The sequence below is a fragment of the Chiloscyllium plagiosum genome, unplaced genomic scaffold, assembly GCF_037043375.1.
Source record: "Chiloscyllium plagiosum isolate Xiang-an unplaced genomic scaffold, Cpla_swu_hap1 HiC_scaffold_23, whole genome shotgun sequence".
Taxonomy (NCBI): domain Eukaryota; kingdom Metazoa; phylum Chordata; class Chondrichthyes; order Orectolobiformes; family Hemiscylliidae; genus Chiloscyllium; species Chiloscyllium plagiosum.
Genome location: NW_028270161.1, coordinates 29,582,326 through 29,602,862, shown reverse-complemented (window position 1 = coordinate 29,602,862; position 20,537 = coordinate 29,582,326). Strand labels below are relative to the sequence as shown.

Sequence of the window (20,537 nt, the reverse complement as noted above, 5' to 3'; positions counted from 1 at the left end):
GGTACCAACAGCCCAAGACACTGATCCCAAAGTGGGTTGGAACTGGGAAACCAGCAGACAGGTTGTAGGTGGCAGATTCCCCCGGCCCCCAACGCCTCATCTTGACCATGGACATCCAGTCCCTCTACACCTCAATTCACCTTGACCAGGGCCTCCAAGCCCTCCATTTCTTCCTCTCCCGATGTCCCCACCAGTACCCTTCCACTGACACTCTCATTTGTTTGGCTGAGCTGGTCCTCACCCGCAACAACTTCTCCTTCGAATCCTCCCACTCCCTCCAGACAACAGGGGCAGCCATGAGTGCCCGCATGGACCCAAGCTATGCCTATCTCTTTGTTGGCTACATAGAACAGTCTATCTTCCTTAGTTACACTGGTACCACTCCCCACCTTTTCCGCCGCTATATTGATGACTGCATCGGTACCATCTCGTGCTCCCACAAGGAGGTTGAGCAGTTCATCAACTTCACCAACACATTCCACTTTGACCTTAAATTCACATGGATTATCTCTGACACCTCCCTCCCCTTCCTGGACCTCTCCATCTCCATCAACAACGACCAACTTAACACTGACATTTTTTACAAATCCACCAACTCCCACAGCTACCTGGATTACACCTCTTCCCACCCTAACTCTTGCAAAAATGCTGTCCCATATTCCCAATTGCTCCACCTCCACCGTATCTGCTCCTAGGAGGACCAGTTCCACCACAGAGCCCACCAGATGGCCTCCTTCTTTAAAGACCATAATTTTCCCTCCCACGTGGTTGAAGATGCCCTCCAACGCATCTAATCCACATCCTGCACCTCCACATTCAAACCCCACCCCTCCAACCACAACAAGGACAGAACTCGCCGGTCCTCACCTTCCACCCCACCAACCTCCGCATAAACCGCATCATCCGCCGACATTTCCGCCACCTACAAACGGATCCCACCACCAGGGATATATTTTCCTCCACACCCCTGTCTGCTTTCTGCAAAGACCGTTCCTCCGTGACTACCTGGTCAGGTCCAAGCCTCCCAACAAACCACCATCTCCTCCTGGCACCTTCCCCTGCCACGGCAGGAATTGCAAAACCTGCGCCCTCACTTCCCCCCTCATCTCCAGCCAAGGCCCCAAAGGAGCCTTCTACATCCATCAAAGTTTCACCTGCACTTCCACAAATGTCATTTATTGTATCCGTTGCTCCCGATGTGTTCTCTTTTACATTGGGGAGACTGGACGCCTTCTCGCAGAAAGCTTCAGGGAACATCTCCAGGACACCCACACCCATCAACCCTACCGCCCCGTGGCTTAACATTTCAACTTCCCCTCCCACTCTGCCGAGGACATGCAGGTCCTGCGGCTCTTCCATCGCCACTCCCTCACCACCTGATGCCTGGAGGTAGAACGCTTCACCTTCCGCCTCAGAACGCTTCAATCCCAGGGCATCAATGTGCACTTTACCAGTTTCCTCATTTCCCTTCCTCCCACCTTACCTCAGTTCCAACCTTCCAGCTCAGCACCACCCTCATAACCTGTCCTACCTGCCAATCTTCCTTCCTACCTATCTGCTCCACCATCCTCTCCGATCTATCATCTCTAATCCTCCCCTGAATCCACCTATTGCACTCTTAGCTACCTTCTCCCGAGCCTCATCAACCCTTCCCATTTATCTCTCCACCCCGGAGGCTCCCAGCCTCCTTCCTGATGAAGGGCTCCTGCCTGAAATTTGAATTTTCCTGCTCCTCAGATGCTGTCCGACCTACTGTGCTTTTCCAGCACCACTCTAATCTTGTCTCTGTTCTCCAGTGTCTGCAGTCATCATTTTCGCCTAGGTTGTACCTTCTCAACCTCTCATCCTGCTTCCAAAAGGGCCTAAAATCTGGCCTTCCCATTAGTGGCACAGAATTGTTGAGTCATGCTTGTCTGTTTCTGACAAGTAATGATGAAAAGTTTGCATGGAAATCCCCACTGCACTGGAAAAAGACAGCAACAATGAACTGCTGTTTGTAGGAACTATTTCCAAATTCAGCAAGTCTCATGTGCAGCAATGAATTCTTATTTGCATATATTTAATCAGGCTCACAATAGCACAATAATCAGTGTTTGGTCAAACTGAATTGTGAAATATAGCGTCCCTGTTTAAACTGCTGGCTTGCTCCATCCCTTCAAACTGAGCAGTAACATGCATGATCTATGCAGTTAACCCATCAGGGCCAATAAAATGAAATGATCACTGAACTGTTATATATTTCTCAAGAATATTCCACTGCTCAAAATGCAACTGATATGGTGCCTGTCATTATTTAAGAAGCCAAATGTTGGGGACTAACCTTATGCCCAATACAACAGAGCAGACATATGAAGGGATTTGTTTTTTCTTGAGAGAATTATTCCAGTGCAGTTTTGTAGCGACAGATTTTAGGTTGATCAAGGAAAAATCAGGCATGAAAATTACATTGCACAATTAATCTGCACATTCAAATGTGTGCTGTCAACTAATTATAATGATTGTGGTGTGTAGACTGCTCTGAATGCAATGAGAATGACTGCACGTCCCAGCAGGGGCCTTGAGGATAGCTCCACTTATAAAGTCAGCCAGTATTGCTTAAAACTAGGTGCATTCTGATTGAAGCAGGTGGAGAGAGGTTCTCTTCTCCTGGGGTTTAGGACAACCTCAAGACACATGCCAAGAAAGCAGTGGGAATTGTTAGCTTTACAGGCAATGCCAGCAGTCTATTTCCGAGGATTTGGATGCAGTGCCAAAAATTGTTTAATTACCTAACACAGACAAGGTTCAGTAATTCTCAGATGCCATGCCTTATCAACTGCACACCAGCCACACACACTGCTCTATTCACCTCACCTTCTTTAGTCATCCATTAACAATGTCAATTGCCATTACTCATTCTTCACCTTCATCAAGTGTAAGGTGCTTGTCTCTCAGCAACTACTCTCTGGTTTGAAATGGTGGCTGTAAGATCTCTGAAACAAAGGCTGGTAGTGGATATACCAATATGATTGTTGTCAGGATAACTGGCATTTTCCAGTATGTGGAACTAGACCTGGTCATGTATCATCTAAATACTGAGTAAGCAGAAATCTTTGCAGTTTCAATATATCTTGCCATTGAAATGTAATGATTACAAAGCCATGATAGTACCCTGCACCATGAGGAAGTACAATAACTGGCAAAGCCAAGTCCCTTCTGCTTCTCTCTGTTCAGAAGAAGGTATGCTATTCTAGCATATAGAGCCTCCATCAGCTCTTGGCAGTAATAAGTGGTTGACTGTGAGATATTAGTTGTGCCACTTAATCCAACCTGGAAAAGTTGTCACAAAGCTAGTCCTTTTTCTCTAAAAGCTGTTCCTTTCCTCAAGGATACTGCGTCCTTGTTTTTTTTTCAGAAGGTTGTAAACAGGCTGGGCTTCAAAACGGCTGGGTTTGGGACAGAGATGCCTTTTTGTTTATACACAAACAAATGAGTCTTTAGGCCAAAGCTGTTATGTTTTCAGAAGTAAGCTGTATAAGTCAAGCGGGCATGGCCAGCTCTCTAGCTGAGTAGCTTAGTCCAGAACTAGTGGGAGTTCATCAGTGGAGCTATCTCTTTCTGCCCTTCTAACTTCGATCTGTAAGTATTTGTTTCATTTTTACTGTGTTTAAGGGGTTTGTTTATTAGAACTGTTGTGTATATTTGGAACAGCAGAATTAAGTCTAGTTTGGATAGACTGAGTTCTATAGGGTTTCTTCATTCTGTTCTTTGTGTTTCATTGTGAATAAACTTTTGTCTGTTTTAAAACCTGATAGTCAACCTAGCTAACGTATTCCAGGTAATTTTCACTGTACACTTGCCAAAACAAATGGCAAAGTTATGGTCTGAGCTGCCTGTTTAAGAATGTTTTGAGTGATCTGGTCTAGTCCATAACAAAGTCCACTCTCCGAAATCAGGAACCGCGGTCAACTTCACAGTGACTGACAGTGCCAGTATCACACTATTCTGAGGGTATAGGCCTGGTTCTAAGGTGGCAGAGATCTTGAACAGGAATGTTAATGATGCTATCTCTGGCATAGGAGGAGGTCAGAAAGGTCTTCTGGGAGATCTGAGCTGGATGACATTGTCCACCGTTCTCCCCACATCTGCGTGGGTTTCCTCCAGGTGCTCCGGTTTCCTCCCACAGTCCAAAGATGTATAGGTCAGGTGCATTGGCCATACTAAATTGTTCATAGTGTTAGGTGGATTAGTCATGGGTAAATGTAGGGGAATGGGTGGGTTGCTCTTCAGAGGGTCGGTGTGGACTTGTTTGACCAAAGGGCCTGTTTCCACACTGTAGGGAATTTAATATAATCACTTTTCCTCTCCTCTATTTTCCTCTGATTCTTCACCTCCCTCAGATGATGGAGAACTGCTGTTATAGCCTCAGATTAGAGAAGTTAGCGGTGAACTGAGAGCTTTTGAAGTCACAAGCATCATCTCCCCCCACTGCAGCGCCATGCCCTATGGACTTTACAACTGCTATCAATTCCTGCAACTGCACAACTCTTTCACAGACTCAAACACAGCCAGTAAAAAGTAATTTGTTTTGTCATCTCCAAATAGGGCTGACACAAGATCCTTTGTGCTGCACACATCTGTCTATGCATGTGTAACTGCAGAAGCAACATCCAAAATGGCAGGTCTAATGTCAAATCAATATTAAACACAGATTGATGACACTGCCTTTTCTGTATACTTACAGTACACACACATAATGACCATGTTATTGCTTTAGTCAAGATGGTATTCAGCACAAGCAATACTGGGTGTACACGGAAATGGTACAGATGCCATTTTACAGGTAAATCAGCATCTGTAGTACCAAACCCCGTGTGCTACAAAGCCAAATTCTGCATCCAGAGCCTTTAAAAACCTATTTTCATTTCAGGACAGTCAAAATTATAAACACTTAAGGAGAATTCAGGGCATAGTTTTATTTTGAATGCAGCAAAATTTAATAATTAGAATTTGGTTTGCTTTACAATTCATATGATTGTACAAAGTATCAAAATGTATCATCACAAATGTTTCAATTTCATTTCATAACACAATTTCTCAGTCAAATCCCTTTGGCCTTCGGTGCTAAGATGGGAAAATTGAGTTTGACAGTCTTGTACTTTATTTCACTTTGAAGAAATTTGACTTGACAAATTAATTTAAAGTCAATAATCCCACTTAGACTTTCTTTTTAAAAAAAGCTGTAGGCCGATGCATATCCTGAACAGTAATGATTTATCCAGCAATACATCTTCCCCGTTAGCTATAATTCATTTTCCTGCCAGATTCTCCAAAGTCAGCAGTTTGTTGGCACATGCGTGCTTCGTTTATGTGGAAAGAAATTTGTATTAATCTACCTTAACCTGCTCTACACAGATGGACGCATATTCAAATAAATCCATATTTTCAGCAGACTGAAATTATGACCATCGGGACATGGCACAGACAAAATACTCCAGCAAGAGTATAAACTAATTTACTATAGGAGCTAATTACTATGGTACTGTACTTCTTCCATTATTGCATTTATCTTTTTGAAGTGCCCCAATGCTTCTGCCTCTGCTCTGCAGATAAATGATCGAGCTAGCCCTTGATTAACAGTGCCTTCCAAGCCTACAACACCTACAGCCTAGACAAAGGCAGCAAAGCAGCAGCAAGTTCTTCTCCAATCCAAACACCATCCTGATTTCGAACTGTATAGCCATCCCTTTAATCCTGTTGTGTCAAAATCCCAGAATCCTCTCCTGAACACCATTATGTCTGTACCTACATTAGACACATTATAGCAGTTCACAGGCAACACAGTGGCTCAGTGGTTAGCACTACTGCCTCACAGTACAAGAGTCATAGAGTTATAGAGATGTACAGCATGGAAACAGACCCTTCGGTCCAACTCGTCCATGCAGACCAGATGTCCCAACTTAATCTAGTCCCACCTGCCAGCACCTGGCCCATATCCCTCCAAACCCTTCCTATTTATATACTCATCCAAATGCCTTTTAAATGTTGCAATTGTACCAGCCCCCATCACTTCCTCTGGCAGCCCATTTCACACATGCACCACCCTCTGTGTAAAAAAAGTTGCCCCATAGGTCTCTTTTATATCTTTCCCCTCTCACCCTAAACCTATGCCCTCAAGTTCTGGACTCCCCCATGTCAGGGAAAAGGCCTTGTCTATTTACCCTATCCATGCTCCTCATGATTTTATAAACCTCTATAAGGTCACCCCTCACCCTCCGATGCTCCAGAGAAAACAGCTCTAACCTATTCAACCTCTCCCTATAGCTCAAATCCTCCAACCCTGGCAACATCCTTGTAAACCTTTTCTGAACCCTCTCAAATTTCACAACATCTTTCCGATAGGAAGGAGACCAGAATTGCACGCAATAGTCCAACAGTGACCTAACCAATTTCCTATACAGCTGCAACATGACCTCCCAATTCCTGTGCTTAATACTCTGACCAATAACGGTAAGCCTACTAAATGCCTTCTTCACTATCCTATCTACCTGCAACTCTACTTTCAAGGAGCTATGAACCTGCACTCCGAAGTCTCTTTGTTCAGCAACACTCCCTAGGACCTTATAATTAAGTGTATAAGTCTTGCTAAGATTTGCTTTCCCAAAATGCAGCACCTCACTTTTATCTAAACTAACCTCCACCTGCCACTCTTCAGCCTATTGGCTCATCTGATCAAGATCCCTTTGTAATCTGAGGTAACCTTCTTTGCTGTCCACTAAGCCTCCAATTTTGGTGTCATCTGCAAACCTACTAACTATACCTCATGCTCACATTCAAATCATTTATATAAATAATGAAAAATAGTGGACCCAGCATCGAACCTTGTGGCACTCCACTGGTCACAGGCCTCCAATCTGAAAAACAACCCTCCGCCACCACCCTCTATCTTCTATCTTTGAGCCAGTTCTGTATCCAAATGGCAAGTTCTCACTGGATTCCATGAGATCTAACCTGGCTAACCAGACTCAAATGGGGAACCTTGTCGAACACCTTACTGAAGTCCATATCGATCACGTCTACCGCCCTGCCCTCATCAATCCTCTTTGTTTCTTCTTCAAAAAACTCAATCAAGTTTGTGAGACATGATTTCCCATGCACAAAGTCATGTTGACTATATCTAATCAGTCCTTGCCTTTCCAAATACATGTACATCCTGTCTCTCAGGATTCCCTCCAACAACTTGCCCACCACTGAAGTCAGGCTCACTGGTTTATAGTTCCCTGGCTTGTCCTTACCACTTTTCTTAAACATTCAGCCAACCTCCAGTCTTCCAGCATCTCACCTGAGACTATTGATGATGCAAATATCTCAGTAAGGGGCCCAGCAATCACTTTTCTAGCTTCCCACAGAGTCCTAGAGTACACCTGATCAGGTCGTGGGGATTTATCCACTTTTATGCATTTCAAGACATTTAGCACTTCCTCTTCTGTAATATGGATATTTCTCAAGACGGTGTGAGCAGGCGTGTGGCCCACAGTTCCGGCGACCGGGCGGCGGGAAGGCGAAATGGGTCATAGCAATATCACGGACGTGGTGAAGGACATCGCTGACCAGGTACCAGGGCCCATAACCCTGCCTCCACACCCCACTCACCCCCACCTACACCAGCACCACCACCACCACCACCTTAAGAGCCGGCCACTCCTCACCGCCAGGTCTCAGACTGAGGCCCGGAATCTGGGCACTCTCCCCCACCTTCCCCTGGGTCTGGGTACTTCTCCGCAGGGGTCTGAGTGCCTTGCCCTTTTCTTCTGCTGTAGACTCCTTACCCCAAGCTCTCTACATTGTTTCTGCTGTTAAATAGTTGAACGGTAAAATCACTGTAATCTCTGATGTCGGTAATACGTTTTGCTTAAACTTACAAGTGAAAAGTATTTCTATGTTTATAAAGATCCTCAAGTTAATATCTTGTTTGTGTCTGTGTTTTTGAAGGGTGGTGCATTTGAATGAACTTAACTCTCACCCATCGAACATGTCCAGGGTGCATCTCATTTTAATCTCTATTTGTTGAAACCTGCGGGTACTTACAACTCTTTGTATGGAATCTCTCTGTTTCCTTGTGCAATGTAAATACCTGTGTAAACAGGTCATGCTGTAATTAAACCTTCATGTCTGCAGTAGATTTTATAGCTCTGGAAGATTGTGCACATATGCAGTGTAGCACAATTATTGTCTCTTTAATATTTCAGCCTACTTCAGAACTATGAAGTGGTGGTATTTGCTATGGAGACAAATCTGTCCATGCTGAGTAAAGATGACTTCCTTTGCTAAGGGACTTTAATGAAGCAGCTGGATTATTTCTGACAGTTAACAACTTCGTGGTAACTTTAACTTGTCCCAAATCTGTTTTCAGAACTAAACAGAATTCGGGTTCTTAAATTGACTGCAGTGGGGTATGAAATACCGTTAATTGGATTGTTAGTCAAGCAGGAGGAGAAAGTGAGGACTGCAGATGCTGGAGATCAGAGCTGAAAATGTGTTGCTGGAAAAGCGCAGCAGGTCAGGCAGCATCCAGGGAACAGGAGAATCGACGTTTCGGGCATAAGCCCTTCTTCAGGAAGTCAAGCAACATAACCACTACACGTTGGGGTGGCACGGTGGCTCAGTGGTTAGCACTGCTGCCTTACAATGGCAGGGACCTGGGTTTGATTCCAGCCTCAGGAGACTGTCTGTGTGGCATGGACACATTCTCCCCATGTCTGAGGGGGTTTCTTCTGGGTGGTCCACTTTCCTCCCACAGTCCAAAGATGTGCAGGTTAGGTGAATTGCCCGCAGTGTTCAGGATGTGTAGGTTCGGTGCATTAATCAGGGGGAAATGTAGGGGAATGGTTCTGGATGAGTTACTCTTCGGGGGTTAGTGTGGACTTGTTGGGTCAAGTGGCCTGCTTCCATACTGTAGGGATTCTATGATCTATTCATGGGTGGCATGGTGGCTCAGTGGTTAGCATTGCTGCCTCACAGTGCCATGAACCCAGGTTTGATTCCAGCCTTGGACAACTGTCTGTGTGAAGTTTGTACATTCTCCCCGTGTCTGTATGGGTGATCCTCTGGGTGCTCCTGTTTCCTCCCAAAGATGTGCAGGTCAGGTGAATTGGCCATGCTAAATTGCCTATAGTGTTAGGTGCATTAGTCAGAAGGAAATGGGTCAGGGTGGGTTACTCTTCAGAGGGTCAGTGTGGATGTGTTGGGCCGAAAGGCCTGTTTCCACACTGTGGGGAATCTAATCTAATCTAATCCCTACATTCCCTACTTTCCCTACATTCTATATCTTCCATGTCATTTTCCACAGTAAACACTGATACAAAATACTTGTTTAGTATCTCCTGCGGCTCCACACAAAGGCTGCCTTGCTGATCTTTGAGGGGCCCTATTCTTCCCTCGTTACCCTTTTGTCCTTCATGTATTTGTAAAATCCATTTGGATTCTCCTTAACTCTATTTGCCAAAGATATCTTACATCCACTTTTTGCCCTCCTGATTTCCCTTAAGTACATTCTACTGCCTTTATACTCTTCTAAAGATACACTCGATCTATCCTGCCTATACCTGACATATTCTTCCTACTTTTTCTTAACCAAACACTCAATTTCTTTAGTCATCCAACATTCTCTATACCTACCAGCATTTCTTTTCATTATAACATATACTGTCTTTGGACTCTCGTTATCTTGACCCAGGATTGATTGCACCCTTGGGTTGTTGTCTTTATGGAGTTTGCACATTCGCCCTGTATCTGCATGATTTTCCTCCCACTGTCCAAAGATGTGCAGGGTTAGGTGAATTGGCCATGTTAAATTGCCCATAGTGTCCAGGGATGTGCAGGCTAGGTGGGTTAGCCATGGGCAATGCAGGCTTATGGGGTGGGATGCTCCTCAGACAGTTGATGTGGAGTTGATGGGCAAAATGGCTTGTTTCCACACTGTAGGGAATCTATGATTTTAAGAAGTTGGCTTACCACTTCCTTTTTAAAGACAGCTATGAATAGATAAGATATGCAGGCCTTCCCAGTGACAGTCGTATCACATGAGAGCAAAAAAATAGAAAAAAAGACCTTTAATAAGGTTTGTTCCCTTCTTATCCTCCCTTCTGAGCTGTACAGTTTCAATTTCATTTTAACCTCATTACTCAAATCGATTGCTATTTCTTATTTCCATACCACTTTCCCTTATTATATAATGGTTAATAAAGTTGGCAAACTTACATTCATTTGATATATGGAAGTGGGGAAGAGAGCACACAAGACATCTTCAACAGATGGAGGCTCTACCTTGAGAAACAGTAAACAAATTTATCATATATTACTTCATAGCTAGTTATACTGCAACTGAATATGATAGTCTCTTGTATCAGACTTAGAATAATTTGCAGTTACATGATTGAAACATTCTCATACAGCTTTGGAAACAAACATAAATCTGTCCCAGTACTGGGTAGGTCCTCCCAAGGAGAGTTCTTGACAGGTGTTTTCCAAACAACACTCTCAGAGATGTTATTATGCATTTCCAGACCAGGTAAGACTTGGACCCTGCCTTCCTGATTCAAAGGTAGGGACACGAAAAAGTTCTTGATATCCTGATGAATCGAGAGCTTATTTCATGATGTCACTTAACCCTTTCTTACACGACAAATTAAGGAGTGAAGAATTCGGGATTGAAGAAACTCCTGATGGGCCTACCCTTACATCTTTGCTATTCTGGCAATACTCCAAACATGAATATTTCCTTTTCTTTTTAGTAACTAATGTTTGGTCCAGTTGACTATTTTATTTTACAATTATCTTGTTTTGAAAGACCAGTCTTTCATGTGATAAATCATTAAAAGTTTCCAAACATTCGAGATAAATTGTGTGAGAAGAGCTTCTACTTAATCTGTAACATTTACAAAGACCTCAAAGTAGTTTATTAGATTATATATTCCTGTTGTATCTCCACACTACCAGTTCTGGTAAATAAATACGATTTACAAAACATATACAATCATTTGGGAATACAACCAAACAATAGAAACAGTTAAGAATTTCTCATTTGACTTAATGCTTACTGATCTTCATAGCAAAAGCCAATAATTTGAACAGAAATTTTACAGTGTGGAGAGACAGGTTGATGTGAATAAACAATGGAAGATGGTCAAAGAAAGAAGAAAGAAATAATTTGCATTTGAATAGAACCTTTCATTACCTCGGCATGTTCCAAGCCACTTTATGATCAATAAATTGCTACTTAAATGTAGTCATTGTTTGAACATAAAGAACCAAGAAAAAGGAAATAAAAAGATTCATATGGAAACAAAGTTGGCAATAGCTAATAAAAGCCAACAATTTCCATACTTGGCTTCCTCCAGAAGTCCCTAGTTTCACAGATGTCAGTCTTCAGGCAATTCACTCCATGTGATATTAAGAAATAATATAAAGGCTATGGGCTTGATAACATTCCACCAATAGTACTGAACACATGTCTCCAGAATTTACTACACCTCTAGCCAAACTGTTTCAATACAGCTGCAATACTGGCAGCTAGCCACAAATGTGGAAAATTGCCCAAAAATGTTGTGTTGTACATAAAAGGAGATAAAAATCCAACCTGGCCAATTTCTGCCCTGTCAATCTACTCACAATCACCAGTAAAGTGATTGTCTAAATTGACAAATGTCAGGTAACGTTCACACTATACAAGTGTCAAATCATGACCAACAGGGGAGTCAAACCATCATTCCTTGGAATGCATGGCACTTGCATTGCTGAATCCTCAACTATCAGCATCCTGTAGGTTACCATTGATCAGAAATTGAACTGGACATAGCCATGTAAATCCTGCAGTGTATAACTTAGGTCTTAATTCCACAAAGTGTACCCACTATCTATAAGGCACAAATCAGGAGTGCAATGGAATATTCCTTATTTACCTGAACGAGTGCTGCTCCAAAAGCACTCAAGAAGTTAGACATCATCCAGGACAAAGCAGACTGCTTCATTAGCACCACATCCACAAAGGTTGATTCCCTCCATCACCAATACTCAGTTACAGTATGTGGACCATCTATATTATGCAATGCAAAAATTCACAAAGGATCCTTAAGTAACAACTTCCAAACTCATAAGCAATACTATTTGGAGAGACAAGGACAGTAGATACACAGAAATACCATTATCTGCAAATTCCCCTGCAAGCCACTCACCAAACTGATTTGTACAAATATCACTAACCCTTCGGCCTTCAGAAAGATTCATTCCTGAAGAAGGGCCTGTGCCTGAAACGTCGAATCTCCTGTTCCCTGGATGCTGCCTGACCTGCTGTGCTGTTCCAGCAATAAAGTTTCAACTTTGATCTCCAGCATCTGCAGGCCTCACTTTCTCCTCACTAACCCTTCGGCCTCACTAGGTTAAAATTGTGGAACTCTTTCCCTGACAGCATTGTGCATCTACCTACACCAAATGGACTGCAGCAATTCAAGAAGGCAACTCACCACCACCTTTTCAAGAACAGTCAGGGATAGGCAATAAATGCTGGCCCAGCCAGCAAAGTCCACATCCTTGAGCAAATCTTTTTTTTAAAGATTGAGATTTGCTGAGAGGAGAGCCCCCCAAGCAGGGTCTGATCTCAATCCATTAGAATGGTTGGTCCCAATTTTTCAGCAGACTTAGCAACAACATGGTTTGATAACAGCTATACTTAAAAATACAGTAATAGCACTACTACAGGTAAAAGATATTTATATAGAGAGAATAAACACCATTAAAACACTTAAAGCAATCTATCGCAAAAAAATCTTGAAGAGAACAATTCTAATTTCCAACAGCTTCAATATGGATTAGAACTGTGCATAATATTACTTTACCATGCCTCATTTACAGATCTTCAATGATATTTGTAAATCACCATAAATGCATTCCAAGTCATCTTCTATATTTTGACAGCACTGTTTAAGACATACATCGCATGAAGAGATCCATTGGTTTAACTTAAATCTTTTTATCAACATTTTATTTTGAAGCACTTAATTCACTTAAGATCTAAATAAACACATTGGTCATAAACAATATCCTCTTATGCTATTGACCATAATTCACCTTGGCTTTGTGACTCGAAATATGTACAACGCAATTTATGCTCCCTGTTAAGTATTCTCAATGGAGTCAACAGGGAAAAATAAAACATCATGTTACATATTCATGCCCAGCTTGTGCTTACAAAAGCTCTGTCACCAGTTTCCAACAGATCTATAATTACTTTTAATTTCCAGTGCTTTATGTGCAGTTAGAAAAACTGCTGTATGCCTCAAGCAAAAGCTGATCTAGTTCAGTGAATAATTCACATTATTTTGTTGACATTATTTAAATATGATCAACCACTTTCTGCATGTCAAATATAATGCATAATTTATGGATTTGTTTTCAAAAATCCTTAAAACTTAATGGCTAAACACTAAACAGTCAACACATTCCATTATCCAATGAATGCAACATCAATTTTCTTTAAAAAAAAGCGTCATACCAAATCCTTACGAAATCAAGAATCATTTTACATTATATCCTTATATATCATGGTGGAGTTCTGATATGTCCTGTGTGATTTAACAACAAAGGGACAATTATTGAAATATGCATTAGAAATATGTTTGTGCTGCAAAACAATATTCTGCAAAACCATTATTAAAAGGCTTTTTTCCAGCATTATTAGTGAAGAGGATGGCTTTCAATTGCAGAGTTGAATCAATGGATTGGATGAGTGGGTGGAAAAGTGGCAAATGGTTTTTAAGCTGGAGAAGGTTATGCATTTGGGGAAGGTAAACAAAGCTAGTGAATACATAATAAACAGAAAGATTTTGCAAAGGATTCTGGCTAGTGCAAGATGGACGGCAGGAAAGAGTTGTAGCTAAATTTTCAGGGTTGGAGGTGATTTTGTAAATTCTAGAAGCAGTAATTACTGTTTCATAAATTGCATTGTTTTGGAACTTTAGGGGAAAGAAATCAAAACAATGGCACTTTTAAAAAAAATCAGACAAAGGCAGTGACCACATGGGCAGTGATTCAAAAGGAGAAAGAAACTTACTCTGCTGTCTGACCCAGCAGTAACCTGCACAACTGCTGCCTTTCCTGCCTGGTTGCAAGTATATGTGGACATTGGAGTTTGTTCTAAGAAAAATAAATGAACAGTGAAATTCACAGCTGACCTTGGAGAAAGCTGTGTGTGGGAGCTCACAGTCGGGAGCAACTAAGCGGCTTTTTAAAGCGCACTTCTGGTCTCCCTGCTATAGGAAGGACATTGTGAAACTTAAAAGGGTTCAGAAAAGATTTAGAACAACCTTGCCAGGATGGGAAGATTTGACCTTTAGGAAGAGGATGAATTCACTGAGGCTGTCTTCCCTGGAGCTTCGAAGGTTAATGGGTAACCTTATAGAGGTTTATAAAATCATGAGGGGTAAACAAAGTCTTTTCTCCAGGGTTGAGGATTCCAAAACCAGATGTCATAGGTTTAAAGTGAGAGGGGAAAGACTTAAAACGGACCTAAGGGGCAACTTTTTCATGTATGGAGTGAGCTGCCAGAGGAAGAGGAAGTGGTGGAGTCTGGTACAATTACAACATTTAAAAGGCACCTGGATTAGTATATGAACAGCAAGGGTTTAGAAGGGTTGGTTCTGGGTCTACTGCTTTTTGTCATTTATAAAAATGATTTGGCTGTGAACACAGGAGGTATGAGAAGTTTGCAGATGGCACTAAAATTGGAGGTGTAGTGGACAGTGAAGGCTGTCTCAGAATACAACAGGATCTTGATTAGATGGGCCAAGGGGTTGAGGAATGCAGGTGGAGTTTAATTTAGATAAACATGAGGTGCTGCATTTTGGAAAGGCAAATCAGGGCAGGACATATACACTTGTACACGTATACACAGTAAGGTCCTGGGGAGTGTTGCTGAATAAAGAGACCTTGGAGTAAAGGCTCATATTTCCTTGGAAATGGTGTCGCAGGTACAAAGAATAGTGAAGAAAGTGTTTGGCATGCTTGCCTTTATTAGTGAGTGCATTAAGTATAGGAGTTGGGAAGTCATGTTACGGCTGTACAGGACACTGTTTCAGCCACTTTTGGAGTATTGAGTGCAATTCTGTTCTCCCTCCTATCGGAAGGATGTTGTTAAACCTGAAAGGGTTCAGAAATGATTTACAAGGATGTTGCCAGGATTGGAGGGTTTTAACTATAGGGGGAGGCTGAATAGGCTGGGGCTGTTTTGCCTGGAGAGTCGGAGGCTGAGGGATAACCTTATAGAGGTTTATTAAGTCATGAGGGCCAAAGTCTTTACCTGGGGTGGAGGAGTCCAGAACTAGAAGACATAGGTTTAGGGTGAAAGTGACCTATGAGGCAACTTTTTTTTTCATGCAGAGGGTAATATGTGTATGGAATGAGCTGCTAGAGGACGTGATGGAGGCTAGTACGATAACAACATTTAAAAGACATCTGGATTGGTATGTGACTAGGAAAGGTTTTGAGGGATGTGGATCAAATGCTGGCAAATGGGACTAGATTAATTTAAGATATCTGGTCGGCATGGACAACTTGGACCAAAGGATCGTCTTCTGTGCTGTACATCGCTATGACTCTATGGTTCTACCTTCCTCCTATTATTCCATTGTTCCCTAACTGAGGACACAAATTAAAAGCAGCAGGTTGAGCTCCAATGATGATATCAGAATCCAATCTGTATTTGTACAGAGGAACCCATCAGCTTGGGTGAGTCTTTTTGTTGCCTGTAATTTAAAAGTACAACTGGCAAGGTGAAGGCAGAAAATAAATTGGCATATCCTTCTAACCAGTTACTCTGTTATCAGGTGGGGGAGGTGTAGAGGTTAAAGAATGAACATTAAGTATAATGGATCACAAAATGTCAATATGATGCTCTCAATTTGTATGCATGAAATTTAGAAACAAAATATGATATTTAATTAGTGTTTATTTCAGTAAAACAGTTTAAATTCTTTTTATTATGTAACCTCCCAAAAAAGATTTTTAAAAAGTGTGATGAGCTGAGAAGGTGATAGGTGATAGACAAGAGGTAATTGTTAGAAGGGTGGAACAGATAGGTGGGAAGGAAGACAGACAAGTGGGGTAGGTCAAGAGGACGATGCCGAGTTGGAGGGTTGGATCTGGGATGAGGTGGGGGGAGGGGAGATTTGGAAACTAGTGAAGTTGATGCTGATGCCGTTTGGTTGAAAGATCCCAAGGCTCAAGATGAGGCGTTCTTCCTCCACTTGTTAGGTGGCTTGGATTTAGCAGTGGAGGAGGCCTAGAACTTGCAAGTTGACAGCCCACCTCAATTCACTTCCTAGCCCATCCATGGAAAATGACCCTATGGGAATCCGTCTATGAGCCATCCCAATATGCTTTCTCCTGTTTTCCTGCTGCACCACTCCAACATCCCCACACCCAAGCCCCGTTGTCATTGGTCCACATAAATTTCACTCCCAGCTCTTGTTATTGACTGAGGTTGACAATCTATTATCCTGACATAAATAGAGATTCTTTTATTTTAGCCAGTTTGCAGGTTTCTACCTGATTTACTAGCTCCATTTCCATCCCATAAAATCAAGCTGGTTTAGTATATCACATGTTGTTACAACAATATTATGCCAGTAACATCAGTAGGGCCTAATGAAATGAAGACAGATAATAACTGCATGGCACAGACAGAAAACTAGGTCTCTAATTTCCCACTTAGCTCCAAAAAGAATAGTCTGATTAATAATAGAAACCTGGGCTGATATAGTATCACTGTTGCAAATTTGACCTTAACTCAGCAAAAATGGACAAGCATTTTTCAATGTTACACAGTCAGACATGTCAAAAAAATAGCAGGTAATAATCATTTACTTTAAAAGGGGCATGATCCTGGGATCCTGGTTTGAAGCAGGGAGCATAAACAATTTGATTTTGTTCAGAGCTATAACAGACTAACGTTTCTTGCAGGTCTAATCTTTTGACCCTTGTGAATACTTTGACACTGCATTTATTTTCGTAGGTCGCAGTGTATATTTTCTCATTACACAAACATTGCAGAATAAATACAAAACAGCTAAGAGAAGTTTTTCAGTTTTGTAAGCCTGAGCCATCAAACAGATCCTGTTTACACATTCAGTAATGATCAACGTTAAGATAGTAAGTATGAAAAAATATTTTGGTCAGTTTTCACACTCACTGTAAGACATGATGCTGAATGAGTTCATGATATCCACTCTTCCATGGGGTTCAGGGTGAATTCTCTTATCTTAACTTTCATTTTCCACCTCATTAATTATGCAGACATGGAATCTCATCTCAGAGAATCTCATTGCTACAGGGATCTGAGCTTAAACAGCTCACATGCCATACTTAATGCCCAGCTGCTCACCGCTCCAAATGCTACAAGTCAGAAACAATCCTCCACATTTGCTGCTCATTCCGAATCATCAAAGAGATGCCCAGAGTACAAGCAAGCTCACAGTCATACAGTTATACAGCACAGAAACAGAACCTCTGATCCAAATCATCCATGGCGACCAGGTGTCCAAATCTATTCCCATTTGCCAGCACTTGGCCCATATCTGTCTGAACCCCTCCTATTCATGGCCCCATCTGGATGTCTTTTAAATGTTGTAACTGTACCAGCCTCCACCACTTCCTCTGGCAGCTTGTCCCATACACGCACCACCCTCTGTGTGAAAAAGGTGCCCCTTAGGTCCCTTTTAAATCTTTCTCCTCTCACCTTAGCCTATCCCTCTGGTTTGGACTTGCCTACCCTGGAAAAAAGACCCTGGCTATCCGCCCTATCTATGCCCCTCATGATTTTTCAGCCTTGATAAGGTCACCTCTTAGCCTCCAACACTCTAGGGAAGATAGCCCCTGCCTATTCAGCTTCTCCCTATAACTCAATCCTCCGGTTCTGACAACATCCTTGTAAATCTTTTCTGAACCTCTTCAAGTGTAAGAAAATCTTTCCTACAGTATTGTGGTGATTGTAATGAGGTCACCCTGATCGGGGAAGCAGGATGGGTCAGTTTGCCTTTGTGGGGATTTTAAACAAATGCTAAATTATTTTTCACAGCTGGATAAATACCCAATTCCTTACACAGAAGATTTATAGACAAAGCTGACAGGGGGGCTATCCTTCACAAAAGTGGACATAGCCATGTGTATTTGCAATTGCAATTAGATGTGGATTACCAGAAGTATGCTGCTATTAATATCTCTTTTGTACAAATATATGAGACTGCCATTTGGGGTATCATCAGCTTGTGCAATTTTTCAGTGGATGATGGAGAACATTTTACAAGGTCTACTCAGGTCGCTATTTACCTAGATAACATGCAAATAACAGGGAAGACCAATAAGGAGCACTGAGAGAACTTAGACATAGTCCTCAGATGTTTCTCACATTTGCGTGTACACCTAAAAAGGAAAATATGTATATTCCAGGCAAGTGATCTACTTGGGCTGCAGAGTCGATAAGACTGTTTTAAACCCTTTGGATGGTAAAGTGAGGGAACCAAAGGTGCTCTGGCTTCCATGTCTATACTGGAGCTCAGGTCTTTCCTTGGTCTGGTGAATTATTATGCAAAGTTCATAATAATCCTCCATCCTGGCACCTTTGCATTAACTCTTTAAGAAAAGGATCAGCCTTGGAAATGGCGATATAGCCAAGCCATATCTTTCAGGGATCTTGCGAGTCAGCGGCCTCCATTTTTGCAGCGGAAGCGGTGAGAGCGAGGATCAGGGAGCAGCTGGGAAGGTAAATTAATCCAATAAAAACTTACATAGTGAATAGGTAGACTGCACACTGAGCAGGAACGGTTACGGGACAGCTGGGTAAGTGAAGAAATATATTTGGGTGGTTGCTTAAACTGAAACACTATTTAGGTAGTGTTTCCCACATGGTAAAAACAATGACTGCAGATGCTGGAAACCAGATTCTGGATCAGTGATGCTGGACGAGCACAGCAATTCAGGCAGTATCCGACGAGCAGCAAAATCGACGTTTCGGGCAAAAGCCCTTCATCAGGAATAAAGGCAGAGAGCCTGAAGCGTGGAGAGATAAGCTAGAGGAGGGTGGGGGTGGGGAGAAAGTAGCATAGAGTACAATAGGTGAGTGGGGGAGGAGATGAAGGTGATAGGTCAGGGAGGAGAGGGTGCAGTGGATAGGTGGAAAAGGAGCTAGGCAGGTCGGACAAGTCCGGACAGGTCAAGGGGACAGTGAGGGCTCCGCACCTCCGCCCTCAGACCCCACCCCTCCAACCGTAACAAGGACAGAACGCCCCTGGTGCTCACCTTCCACCCTACAAACCTCCGCATAAACCAAATCATCCGCCGACATTTCCGCCACCTCCAAAAAGACCCCACCACCAGGGATATATTTCCCTCCCCACCCCTTTCCGCCTTCCGCAAAGACCGTTCCCTCCGTGACTACCTGGTCAGGTCCACGCCCCCCTACGACCCACCCTCCCATCCTGGCACTTTCCCCTGCCACCGCAGGAACTGTAAAACCTGTGCCCACACTTCCTCCCTCATCTCTATCCAAGGCCCTAAAGGAGCCTTCCACATCCATCAAAGTTTTACCTGCACATCCGCTAATATCATTTATTGTATCCGTTGCTCCTGATGCGGTCTCCTCTACATTGGGGAGACTGGGCGCCTCCTAGCAGAACGCTTTAGGGAACATCTCCGAGACACCCGCACCAATCAACCAAACCGCCCCGAGGCTCAACATTTCAACTCCCCCTCCCACTCTGCCGAGGACATGGAGGTCCTGGGCCTCCTTCACCGCCGCTCCCTCACCACCAGACGCCTGGAGGAAGAATGTCTCATCTTCCGCCTCGGAACACTTCAACCCCAGGGCATCAATGTGGACATCAACAGCTTCCTCATTTCCCCTTCCCCCACCTCATCCTAGTTTCAAACTTCCAGCCCGCACTGTCCCCTTGACCTGTCTGGACTTGTCCGACCTGCCTAGCTCCTTTTACACCTATCCACTCCACCCTCTCCTCCCTGACCTATCACCTTCATCTCCTCCCCCACTCACCTATTGTACTCTATGCTACTTTCTCCCCACCCCCACCCTCCTCTAGCTTATCTCTCCATGCTTCAGGCTCTCTGCCTTTATTCCTGATGAAGGGCTTTTGCCCGAAACGTCGATTTTGCTGCTCGTCGGATGCTGCCTGAATTGCTGTGCTCTTTCAGCACCACTGATCCAGTGTCTCCCACATCCCTCCTCTTTCAAACAAAACCAAAACATTCTGTGCAAAAATAGAGACTACTATTTTTTTCCAGTAGTCTCTTTGGGAATTCGGAACAGTGGGTATGGATGTTAGAGCAGTTGAATACTCCTCCTGTAGAATGTGGGAGGTAATGGTTACCACTAATGTCCCCAGTAACTTCATCTGTGGGAAGTGCACCCAACTGCAATTCCTCAGAAACTGCGTTAGGGAGCTGGATCTGGAATTGGATGGACTTTGCATTATTCGGGAGGCTGAGGGGGGAAT

General features: G+C 43.0%; 1 long non-coding RNA gene across 1 annotated transcript in view; it reads right to left on the bottom strand.

Moving 5' to 3' along the window:
- LOC122561726 (uncharacterized) overlaps positions 1–16,955 on the bottom strand; it is a 127,985-nt gene extending 111,030 nt beyond the window's left edge. Inside the window, exons 1-4 of the long non-coding RNA XR_015761117.1 lie at positions 16,897–16,955; positions 13,529–13,598; positions 11,940–12,073; positions 10,240–10,305 (exon numbers count right to left, since the gene is read on the bottom strand). This is a non-coding gene — a long non-coding RNA (uncharacterized LOC122561726). The remainder of the gene's footprint in view (positions 1–10,239; positions 10,306–11,939; positions 12,074–13,528; positions 13,599–16,896) is intronic.
- Positions 16,956–20,537: the final 3,582 nt, after the last annotated feature.